The sequence below is a fragment of the Scyliorhinus torazame genome, chromosome 1 (genome assembly GCF_047496885.1).
Source record: "Scyliorhinus torazame isolate Kashiwa2021f chromosome 1, sScyTor2.1, whole genome shotgun sequence".
NCBI lineage: Eukaryota > Metazoa > Chordata > Chondrichthyes > Carcharhiniformes > Scyliorhinidae > Scyliorhinus > Scyliorhinus torazame.
Window position 1 is genome coordinate 146396932 of NC_092707.1, and position 12175 is coordinate 146409106.

The window sequence follows — 12175 nt, forward strand, 5'->3', positions numbered from 1 at the left end:
GGTGCCTTGCTCGGACCACTGTCTCGTGTTGGTGGGGCTTGCCCTGTCTCATGCTCAGTCGCGGTGCACATACTGGCATTTTCACAACCTGCTGCTGGAGGACAAGCGGTTCCTGGGCACGTTTCTTCACTTCTGGACCGGCTGGAGAAGGAAATGGGGAGGCTTCCCCTCTTTGAGGCTATGGTGGGACGTGGGTACGACTCACGTGCGTACCTTCTGTCAGGAGTATGCGAGGAAGTCGACAAACAGGCGGAAATCCAAGGTCGAGGAGTTGGAGAAGGAGGTGCTCGACCTGGAGTCGCATCTCGGTCAGCCCGATGAGGACCCGGCCCTGCGGCTGGTGTACAGAGAGAAAAAGGGCCTATAAGCCTGGGGGAGCTGACCGGCGCCCTCGACAGCCTGTCCAGGGGCAAAACCCAAGGGCTGGACGGGCTGATCGTGGAGTTCTTCAGGGTGTTCTGGGATGTCCTAGGGAGTGACTACGCGGGCATCTGGGGGGGAAGTATCGCGACCAGGGAGATGCCCCTCTCATGGTTCAGAGCCACCATTACCTTGCTGCCAAAGAGGGGCGATCTCCGCCATCTTAAAAGGTGGCGACCAGTCTCCCTCCTCAGCACGGATTACAAGATCTTCACCAAGGTGATGTGTATGTGCCTTGGCACCGTGCTGGACCACATGATCCACCCTGACCAATCCTACACGGTCCCGAGCTGCACAATCCACGACAACATCCATCTGGTCCGGGATCTGGTCCACAATTCCCAGAGGGCTGGTATGTCGAGTGCCTTCCTGTCCCTTGATCAGGAGAAGGCGTTCGACAGGGTGGATCAAGAATATTTATTTGGGACTCTGCAAGCATTCAGGTTTGGGATGCAATTCGACGCCCGGAACCGACTTCTGTACACTGCCGCAGAGTGTCTCGTTAAGGTTAACGGGTCACTGACGGCGCCCCTTCGCTTTATCAAAGAATTTACAGTGCAGAAGGAGGCCATTCGGCCCATTGAGTCTGCACTGGCTCTTTGAAAGAGCACCCTACCCAAGCCCACACCTCCACCCTATCCCCATAACCCAGTAACCCCACCCAACACTAAGGGCAATTTTGGACACTAAGGGCAATTTATCATGGCCAATCCACCTAACCCGCACATCTTTGGACTGTGGGAGGAAACCGGAGCACCCGGAGGAAACCCACGCACACACTGGGAGAACATGCAAACTCCGCACAGACAGTGACCCAAGCCAGGAATCGAACCTGGGACCCTGGAGCTGTGAAGCAATTGTGCTAACCACTATGCTACCGTGCTGCCCCTTGGGAGAGGGGTGCGTCAGGGCTGCCCTTTGTCTGGCCAATTTTATTCTATTTGCGTGAAGCCTTTCCTGCGCCTCCTGCGGAGGAGGTTGTCGGGACTGCTTCTGCGCGGGCCGGGCATTGGGGTGGTCCTCTCGGCTTACACTGGTGACTTGCTCCTCATGTTCACTACTGACCCTGCTGACCTGCGGAGGATGCGAGAGTGCCAGACTGTGTACTCCGCCGCGTCCTCTGCCAGGATCAACTGGACCAGATGTTCCGGACTCCTGGTCGCTCCGTGGCAGATGGACCTCCTCCCAGAGGAGCTCAGGCCTTTCACCTGGAGCAGGACCAGCCTCCTCTATTTGGGAGTCTATCTTTGCCCGGCTGAAGAATCCTGCCCAGCTAATTGGCAGGAGCTGGAGGCCAAGGTCACCGCTCGCTTGAGACGCTGGACAGGACTGCTGTCTTACAGGGGTCACGTTCTCGTCATAAACCACAAGAACGTTTATGACAAGAGTTTTCGTTGATCTTTGTTATGTTTGGGCAGTGCCCCTAACAGGAGCGGCTCGTCTTTGCTTTGCCCCTCAGTTTGTTTCTTTCCTCAAAAGTGTGGCCAATCCACCTAACCCGCACATCTTTGGACTGTGGGAGGAACTGGAGCTCCCGGAGGACTCACGGAGACACGGAGAGAACAGGCAAACTCCACACAGACAGTCACCCAAGGCCGGAATTGAACCCGGGTCCCTGGAGCTGTGAGGCGGCAGTGCTAACCACTGTGTCACTGTTCCGCCTTAATGTCCAACTCTATATATCAAAGGGGCTGAAAGACCGACTTCTGACTTTAAATTCCTTCCCTATTTTATCTATCACCCATTACACAAATTCTGCAGAAGCACTGCAAATAAATTCATCAACACGCATGGATACCTGCTCGTTTCTCCTCACCATACCAATAGAACATGCCTGGATCTGCCTTTAGCTGAAAACAACCTATTTTCAGGAGGACGAATCCAACTGAGAAACACCACACCCCTGATGCATCATTCAATCTGTAAACAACACTGTTTAATTTTCACATTTCCCCTCTATCGTCAGCCTCTTCAGGTAGTTTCAGAAACACTTCCCTTTGAAATTTCTCACCCTGCAAAAATGCAGCTTTTAAATCAATGGATTTACACTCCCAGGAATCTGTTGCTAAAATGTGCTATGGTGCGAAGATATTTGGCAAAAGAAGCAACAGTGAAATGAGGAAAAGCATTTTTATGCAGCAAGTGATTAGGATCTGGAATGCACTGACTGAAAATGTGACAGAAGTAGATTCAATTGAGGCATTCAAAAGAGCATTAGGTTATTATTTGAAAATAGGCAGGAGAATGGCACTCGGTGAATGGCTCCTTCAAAGAGCCAACACCGACACGACGGGCTGAATGGCCTCCTGCTGTGTTGCAACCATTCTGCAATTCCGTAATTATTGAAAGGATTTGATTGGGTATAAGAACAAAGAAAAGTATAGCACAGGAACAGGCCCTTCAGCCCTCCATGCCTGTGCCGATCATCATGCCCAAACTAAAAAAAAACCTGCTGCCCTTACTCGGTCCATATCCCTCTATTTCCTCCCTATTCATGTACCCATCCAGATGCCTCTTAAATGTTGTTAATGTGCCTGCTTCCACCACATCCTCTGGCAATGCGTTCCAGGCACCCACCACTCTCTGAGTGAAAAACTTACCCCGCACATTTCCCTTAAACTTTCCCCCTCTCATCTTGAACTTCTGCCGCCTTGTAATTGACACTGCCATCCTTGGAAAAAGCCTCGGACTGTCCACCCTGTCTGTGCCTCTCATAATTTTGTAGACCTCGATCAGGTCCCCCCTCAGCCTCTGCCTTTCCAGTGAAAACAATTCTAGTTTATTCAACGTCTCCTCATAGCCAACACCCTCGAGACCAGACAACATTCTGGTGAACTTTCTTTGCACTCTCTCCAAAGCTTCCACGTCCTTCTGATAATGTGGTGACCAGAACTTCACACTGTTACGACCCCCGAGAGGGGCGAAACTTGTATAGCATCTGATCCTCCTCCAACAAATATTTTAAGTTTATTGAGAACTCAAGAATACAAAAGAATCAGCAACATGCTAAAAACAGACACGGAAATCAGTAATATGCTGAAAGCATTTACAAGACACCAAGAAAAAAACCCAAACCACCAGCTCACAAGCCAGCACACGTCCACCACCACCCCCGGCCTCAATGGTAGCCTCACATCAGCGGAAAGGTGCCCAAAGAGCAGCACAGACCACTGGAAAAGGACACACCGGTGCCGGGCACGGGGTGAGAGAGAGAGAAAACATGCCTCTCCTCTCAAGAGGGGACACAGTTCAACCCAAAACAGTTCCTTTAAACAAACTACCAGCTGCAAAGCCAGCAAACGGCTACCTCCCCAATGGTAGCCCCAGATCGGTGGAAAGGCACCCAAATCAGCAGCTCTACAGCAGAACCAGTTGTGGTGCCACAGGCCTGGCTGCTGCTGGTATTTACCCTGAAAGGTTATCCCCCCCAACAGTAACCAAAATGGTATATCTGTTTGAGAGGGGAATAGCTACAGGAAGCTCCTGCCTGCCTCTCCTGACAGTCACCCATCTACTTGTCTGAAACTGTGGTGTGACCACCTTCCTGAAGCTAGTGTCTATCACACTCTCTGCCCCTGTATTCTCTGCAATGTGTCCATCTGCTGCTCCAACCGAACTATGCTGTCTGTGAGGAGATGCCGTTGGTGACACTTCCTGCATAGTTGTCAAGGATGCGAGAATGCTGCCTGATCTCTCACATCTGGCAGGAGGAGCATGTCACTGCCCTAACTGCTATCTGGATATGTAAGCCTACTTGTGATAATAAAGATGATTGAAATACAGGGCAGCACGGTAGCATTGTGGAGGGCAGCACGGTAGCATTGTGGATAGCACAATTGCTTCACAGTTCCAGGGTCTCAGGTTCGATTCCGGCTTGGGTCACTGTCTGTGCGGAATCTGCACGTCCTCCCAGTGTGTGCGTGGGTTTCCTCCGGGTGCTCCGGTTTCCTCCCCCAGTCCAAAGATGTGCTGGTTAGGCGGATTGGCCATGATAAATTGCCCTTAGTGTCCAAAATTGCCCTTAGTGTTGGGTGGGGTTACTGGGATATGGGGATAGGGAGGAGGTGTTGACCTTGGGTAGGGTGCTCTTTCCAAGAGCCGGTGCAGACTCAATGGGCCGAATGGCCTCCTTCTGCACTGTAAATTCTATAATTCTAAAAAAAAAAATTCTATTATTACTATTATCTCTGCCATTGTACACTTAAGAAAGATATGAGAATCTTACCTTGCTTGTCCTCCTCACAGTGCCTTTTTTTTTGGTTAGAGGTGGGAAAAAGCTTCTTGACACCAGTTCTTCGGCTACCCACAGTACAGTCGATGTGACTGAGTTGACCTCGCAGAATCCTCTTCTGCCGCCTCTACGGATCGTATATGGAAATAAATTATTTCCTTTGATGCAAGAGTCCAGAACAAGGGGTTGTAGACTTAACATTAGAGCAAAAAGGTTCAGAGGTGATGTCAGAAGCATTTCACATAAAGGGATAGTGGAAATCTGCAAATCTCCTTTAAGAAGCTTGTCAGTACATTTAGAATCATAAGGCAACATATGTTGAAAATTTCAAAACTAAGATTGATAGAATTTTGTTAGGAAAGTGAACTAAGGGTTATGGGACCAAGGGAGCTAAATCAACCATGATATACATAAATGGCTGTACAGGCTTAAAGGGGGGTATAGCTTACTCATATTTCTATAGGAAGTATAGTGCAACTGAGTTTACAATATAAATAATGTAGAATGTGTGAAGTTATATTGTGTACAGCATTGTGCGTTTGTGTACAAGTGGCTGCACATCACAGGCTGAAGAAGTTTTTAAAACTCAGTCCATATTGGACAGAAATCCAGTCCTGCTTTTCTCTCTACACTCTGTGGTTCGATTTCCTATCTCTGGTGTCACAATCGACTGTGTGAATGCAAATTCAAAGCCACTCTTTCACAATTGCACAGCTGCTGGTTTGTTTTGAGGCCTTGCTGCCCCCCTGATCATGGATGGGGCTTTTTTTCTCAAGAGTTGATGACTTCGTCTAAAATGACCAGGTAAATGTCATATTTCAGGTGAGGATGTTTATTTTAACTATCCCCTAATGCTGATCCTGCAGTGAGCTCTGGTCACACTTCACTTTAATTGGTGACAGGCACCCAACAGTCTCAATGGGTTAAGATGTTTATTAGGCCTCATGAGGTAATTAACTTTGATTGTCTGCTGAAAATAGTTGGAATAGTACCTGGGAGGGAAAAGAAAAACTTCAAAGGGACAGGCCAAGTTGGTAGCATCAGCATTTTACGTTAGCCACACTTAAGTTATTTGCTGGATTAAGTTGCAAGAATCAGGCTGTGCAGCTATGAGCAGCACAGAGTGTGAGTGTGATTTAAAAGTTACAGACGATCTGTTAGTGACAATTACCTGAGAGAGTGTTGATGATGTGAATGAAACCAGCCATATGAGTGTGTTCCTGTTTGTGTCAGTGGGCAGATGTTAATGTTTAGTGTGGGTGCATGGTCATGAGTGCGTTAGTCTGAAAGTATTGCTGTGTATGCTTTAATTAGCATGTGTCGGGTGTCTTGGCAGTGTATTAGTACATTAGTTTGTGAAACTTTTAGCAAGTGTATATCTCAGAGGAGTGGCTTAGTAAGTGCATGTTAGTGAGTGGGATCAATTGCTAAGGAAGGTTTTCCTGGCAGCAATTCATGATGTTAGCACAGAAGAGGTGTGTTATGTTGACATTTTGAAGACAATCGTAAAGTTTACCATTGCTGTTTAAAATTAATTTATATACCTGTTTAATGTTAAATGAAGTAATTTGTTGCTTTATAACCCGTCCTGCAGTTCTTTTGAGTAAATGTTCATCGACCCACAGAAGGGAGGAGAATCACGAGGTGGCGTTTGATATATTGCAGTAAACTGAAACAGACGGGTTCTCTATTTTAACAGCTAAGACCTACTACATTGACCAAAGGACAATTAATGCAAATTCAGCTCAAAAGAGTGATAACCCCACCACTAAATTAGAGAGCGGTGGTGATCCAGCGGCTGATTATCATTCTGACCTAAAAGTCTATTTTAGAGCTTTAATTCAAAGGAAATTGTACCATGGTTAAAAAGCAGTGAAAGCAAAATTTGATTGTGTTTGAAATTGGGTGGATCTTATTCTATAAACAATCTCATTATCCTATTGTGAGCTGCAGACACTAATTGGCACCCTAACACTACTCATGGGACTGATCCCTTTGCATTCCACTAACTCCAGTACAGAGTCAAAAACAGAAAATACTGGACAATCTCAGCAGGTCTGACAGCATTTGTGAAGAGCAAACCGAGCTAGCGTTTCAAGTCTGGATGGCTCTTTGTCAGAATCATTGGGCGGGATTTTCCTCCCCCTCCGCAGTGTGTTCTGTAGCAGCGGAGGATGCTTTTCTAGTGGCTGGATCTTCTGGTCCCGCCGTTAGCAGGGTTTCCCATTGCACGCACCCATCGCCACTGCGAAACCCACGCGGGTGTGCCATCGGCAGGACGGTAAGAACTACCCAGCATGAACAGCCAGAAAATCCTGCCCGTAGAATCATGAAATTATTATGTCCTAGGTGGAGTTAGAACATAGAACAGTACAGGCCCTTTGGCCCACGATGCTGTGCTGACCTTTCATCCAATCTAAGATCAACCTAACCTACACCACTTCAATTTACTGCTGTCCAAGTGCCTGTTCAAGAGTTGCTTAAAAATCCCTAATGATTCTGACTCCACCACCCCCGCTGGCAGTGCATTCCATGCACCCACCACTCTGTGTAAAGAACCTACCTCTGACATCTCCCCCATACCTTCCTCCAATCACCTTAAAATTATGTCCCCTCGTGACAGCCATTTCCGCCCTGGGGAAAAGTCTCTGGCTACCCACTCCATCCATGCCTCTCATCACCTTGTGCACCTCTATCAAGTCACCTCTCTGAATTCTTCGCTCCAGTGAGAAAAGCCCTAGCTCCCTCAACCTTTCTTCATAAGACATGCCCTCCAGTCCAGGCAGCATCCTGATAAATCTCCTCTGTACCCTCCCCAAAGCATCCACATCCTTCCTATAATGAGGCGACCAGAACTGGACACAATATTCCAAGTGAGATTTAAGCAGGATTTTATAAAGCTGCAGCAAAACCTCGCGGCTCTTAAACTCAATCCCTCTGTTAATGAAAGCCAACACACCATACGTCATCTTAACAACCCTATCAACTTGAGTGGCAACTTTGAGGGATCTATGTACGTGGACCCCAAGATCCCTCTGTTCTTCCACATTTCCAAGAATACTGCCTTCAACCCTGAATTCAGCATTCAAATTTGACCTTTCAAAATGAATCATTTCATATTTATCTGAATTTAGCATGTTGTGGTCCATGCTGACACTCTACCTGAGCAACTCTGCTAATTCCACTTCCCTGAAGCCACAATTGTATTTTGGATTTATTGTCATGTGTACCCAAGTACAGTGAAAGTATTGTTCTGTGTACAGTCCAGACAGATTGTTCCATACATGGAAAAACAGAGGACATACGATAAATACACAAAGCAAATACAGACACATCGGGTGAAGAATACGGAGTGTAGTGCTACGCAACAGAGAAGAAGTAACTGCTTCCACCATGCCCTTAGGCATTGCAATCCAGATCCTAATCACTCACTTCCTAAAAGGGTTCTTCCTCATTTCACTGTTGATTCTTTTGCCAGTCACCTTAAATTGGTGACCTCGAGTTCACAATGTTTATGTCAAAGCAAACAGTTTTTCACTATCTAGTCTGTTTAGATTCTTCAAGATTTTGAACACTTTTATCAAATCTCCTCTCAACTTTCTCTTCTTGATGAAGAACAAACGAAGCTTCTCCAAAATAGCAATGTAACTGAAGTCCATCATCCCTGGAACCACACCAACAAACCTTTTCTGAACCTCGTTTTTCAAACTTTTTTTCCCGGGATCCACTTTTATCAACCAGCTGACCTTCACAACCCACGCCGGCTGACCTTTATGACAAATGCCATGTTTGCTTACCTTTTAATGCGAAAGGTGCCTGTTTGGTCTCATCATCTCACTTGAGTCAGGTGCAAAGGAGGAGAGGACAATGTGCATATCAGGTGCAGACTTCAGCCTGGTCCTTTGTGCCATCTTCATCATTACGAAAACAAAAAAAATCCAACCTCGCACATATAGGTCATCATGATGGACAAAACCATACCTCTAAGAAATCATCCTTTATACTGCTTTGTTCCTGAGTTAAGTTTCTTCTTTGTAGACTGTTAACCAGAGGCCCTGGAGCTGTGTGCAGAGCAAACACTAGCATTGCTCTGTCCTGCCCTAGACTCTGCTGAGCAGCTCTATCAAGCTGATAGAGATTCTGTCCAATAGGTAAACTGCCCATTTGAGTCTCTGGCCGTCTCTTACTTTTCAGAAAACCATTCATCTTCACAGTCCATCTTGCCAGCAGCTGGAAAATTGAAGAAACACTGCTTGTGACTTGGCACCAAAAGCACATACCTGGAAGATGCTTCACGTTAATTGTGCAAGCAGGGCACGTGACCTGCTCTCTCCTGCCGCTTTTTTCTGGAAACGTTCACATCGTCAAATTTATTTTTATTTCATAGGCGGCAGCGGCCACCATTCTCTTTTTCTTTTGTTTGCATTTAAATCTTTTATTTTGGGCAGGTAGGCACCGGAGATCACAACATAACCAAGAGTAAAGAGCATTATTTCAGCTGGGCTGGCAGTCTAGTTTTAAAAATCCATCATTTTCCCAGAATGCAATTTCATTATAATTCACGACAAAATGCAAAAATGGTAAATTTATTCAAAATAGAAATTCTGAGTCGTGACACAGAAGTTTAATGCTCAAGAAGGTACAACATTGAAGCCTGCATTCGCCAAACATTATGCTCTCCTGCGTGAATACCAGAATAAGCTATATACTTTTCAGGGTTCATGTCATCTTACACCAAAGTTCGGATTATATCACAAGAGGGGAGTCCTTCTCAGTAGAGACAGGGGCTCATTTTACCGCTGTCCACACCCACTTTGTTTTAGACCTCTGTGCCCGTCCCCTCACCTTATACCTCTTTTCCCACCCCTTCACCTTAAGCCTCTGTCCCCACACCTTGCCGTAAACCACTGTCCCACCCACCTCAACCTAAGTCTCTGTCCTCACCTTAATCCTCCATCCCCACCCTGCACCTGAATGCCTTTCCCCATCCCCCTCATGCAGCTACTTCACTCCTGTGACCTCTTTTCCCTGTTTCCCCTCTGTTTCCCCTCTCTGGTCCTAATCTCCCCAGCTACCCACCCACTCTATCCCTGAACCCTTGTTTCTCCACAGTTTCTTCCCCTCTTGCCCTTCTTAAGCTCATTCATGACACCATTGGCTGTTTACTTGTTACCCCCCCCCCCCATTTTCATTTTCTGGTTAGCCATTTTTGTTAAAGATATTTTATTCCAATCAATAACATCAATTCCAGTCAAAGCAAAGTATACAGCTTGTATAATTTTCCTCTTTTAGTAGCCCCCCCCCCCCCAAACGACAAGCAGCTCTTCAAATATTGCCATGAACAGTCTCCACTGTACCTCCAAGCCCTCTTCCGACCCCCTTAAGGCAGATTTGAGCTTCTCCAACCGGAGACACTCGTATAAATCCCCCAGCTGTATAAATCCCCCAGCCAAACCGCAAACCCTGGTGGCATAACTGACCTCCAAATCACAAGAATCCTTCTCCCGGCAATCAGAGAGGCGAAGGCCACAACATCAGCCCCCTTCCCCTTCAGCAGCTCCGTCACCTTCGACACCCCAAAGACTGCCAAAGAGTCTGGCTTCACCTCAACCCCTTCTATCTTCGATAGGGTCCCGAACACCGCCTCCCAATAGCTCTCCAACCCCTCACATCCCCAGACATATGGGCATGATCACCAACCCCTCCCACACATTTCACACCTATCTTCTACCCCGGAAAAAAAACACTCCATAAGACCATAAGACATAGGAGCGGAAGTAAGGCCATTCAGCCCATCGAGTCCACTCCACCATTCAATCATGGCTGATTTCAACTCCATTTACCCGCTCTCTCTCCATAGCCCTTAATTCCTTGAGAAATCAAGAATTTATCAACTTCTGTCTCAAAGACACTCAACGTCCCGGCCTCCACCGCCCTCTGTGGCAATGAATTCCACAGGCCCACCACTCTCTGGCTGAAGAAATTTCTCCTCATCTCTGTTCTAAAGTGACTCCCTTTTATTCTAAGGCTGTGCCCCCGGGTCCTAGTCTCCCCTGCTAATGGAAACAACTTCCCTACATCCACCCTATCTAAGCCATTCATTATCTTGTAAGTTTCTATTAGATCTCCCCCTCCTAAACTCCAATGAATATAATCCCAGGATCCTCAGACGTTCATCGTATGTTAGGCCTACCATTCCTGGGATCATCCGTGTGAATCTCCGCTGGACCCGCTCCAGTGCCAGTATGTCCTTCCTGAGGTGTGGGGCCCAAAATTGCTCACAGTATTCTAAATGGGGCCTAACTAATGCTTTATAAAGCTTCAGAAGTACATCCCTGCTTTTATATTCCAAGCCTCTTGAGATGAATGACAACATTGCATTTGCTTTCTTAATTACGGACTCAACCTGCAAGTTTACATTTAGAGAATCCTGGACTAGGACGCCCAAGTCCCTTTGCACTTCAGCATTATGAATTTTGTCACCGTTTAGAAAATAGTCCATGCCTCTATTCTTGTTTCCAAAGTGCAAGACCTCGCACTTGCCCACGTTGAATTTCATCAGCCATTTCTTGAACCACTCTCCTAAACTGTCTAAATCTTTCTGCAGCCTCCCCACCTCCTCCATACCACCTGCCCCTCCACCTATCTTTGTATCATCGGCAAACTTAGCCAGAATGCTCCCAGTCCCGTCATCTAGATCGTTAATATATAAAGAGAACAGCTGTGGCCCCAACACTGAACCCTGCGGGACACCACTCGTCACCGGTTGCCATTCCGAAAAAGAACCTTTTATTCCAACTCTCTGCCTTCTGCCTGACAGCCAATAATCAATCCCTGTTAGTACCTTGCCTCGAACACCATGGGCCCTTATTTTACTCAGCAGTCTCCCGTGAGGCACCTTATCAAAGGCCTTTTGGAAGTCAAGATAGATAACATCCATTGGCTCTCCTTGGTCTAACCTATTTGTTATCTCTTCAAAGAACTCTAACAGGTTTGTCAGGCACGACCTCCCCTTACTAAATCCATGCTGACTTGTCCTAATCTGATCCTGCACTTCCAAGAATTTAGAAATCTCATCCTTAACAATGGATTCTAGAATCTTGCCAACAACCGAGGTTAGGCTAATTGGCCTATAATTTTCCATCTTTTTCCTTGTTCCCTTCTTGAACAGGGGGGTTACAACAGCGATTTTCCAATCCTCTGGGACTTTCCCTGACCCCAGTGACTTTTGAAAGATCATAACTAACGCCTCCACTATTTCTTCAGCTATCTCCTTTAGAACTCTAGGATGTAGTCCATCTGGGCCCGGAGATTTATCAATTTTTCGACCTCTTAGTTTCTCTAGCACTTTCTCCTTTGTGATGGCTACCATATTCAACTCTGCCCCCTGACTCTCCGGAATTGTTGGGATATTACTCATGTCTTCTACAGTGAAGACTGACGCAAAGTACTTATTTAGTTCCTCAGCTATTTCCTTGTCTCCCATCACAAAATTACCAGCGTCATTTTGGAGCGGCCCAATGT

The 12175-nt window shown here is 46.7% G+C and overlaps 1 protein-coding gene across 3 annotated transcripts in view; it reads left to right on the top strand.

The window, feature by feature from the left end:
• Window positions 1–5310: 5310 nt before the first annotated feature.
• Window positions 5311–12175, top strand: part of LOC140414227 (synaptotagmin-like protein 1) — a 142396-nt gene continuing 135531 nt past the window's right edge. For 2 of the 3 annotated variants that reach the window (XM_072500966.1, XM_072500968.1), the window contains exon 1: window positions 5330–5473. The gene's annotated coding sequence lies outside the window, so the exon portion shown is untranslated. Of the gene's footprint in view, window positions 5474–12175 lie in introns of all 3 variants that reach the window. The other variant, XM_072500967.1, reaches the window with a different exon arrangement.